Raw genomic sequence first — 656 nt, 5'->3', positions numbered from 1 at the left:
CAGCTCTTCAATGCCCTGCCAAAACATTTGAGAGACATGCAAGACATGGATGTGGAGGTCTTCAAGACAAAACTTGACGCTTTCCTCTCCACGATACCAGACGAACCAATGGCTCGTAATGAGACGCAGTTTAGTGCAGCTATGTCAAATTCTCTTATACACCAGATGTGCCATCAAAACTCTTGATTGGACCATATCAGGTGGGGGAGAAGAGCCATGCAAGGAACGTGAAGAGAGCAAAGCATAAAGACAGAAAATCACGGTGGTGCTCCAGCATGACCGCAGCCACTTGGCTGAAACCCATAAATAAATAAATAAATAAATATATGCATATAGTTATATATTATTTATATTATTATATCTATATATACATACATACACACACACTCACACGCACAAACATACACAGACAGACAGACACACACACACACACCAAGTTTGGAAGAAATACACTAATAAATGTATAAGCAGACGAGTTAAACACATGCACGCTCACATAGTCACGCATGCATTTGGACACGCCATGTTACATATATAGAATGATACTTAAGACACACAATCGTCAAAGACATGTTTATGCGCACACATATATACATACACACACCCATTCAAAGTTTACTGTGAGTTAGTATATATATATATATATATATATATAT

The sequence above is a fragment of the Octopus bimaculoides genome, chromosome 6, assembly GCF_001194135.2.
Source record: "Octopus bimaculoides isolate UCB-OBI-ISO-001 chromosome 6, ASM119413v2, whole genome shotgun sequence".
NCBI lineage: Eukaryota > Metazoa > Mollusca > Cephalopoda > Octopoda > Octopodidae > Octopus > Octopus bimaculoides.
This window is presented reverse-complemented; position numbering follows the sequence as displayed.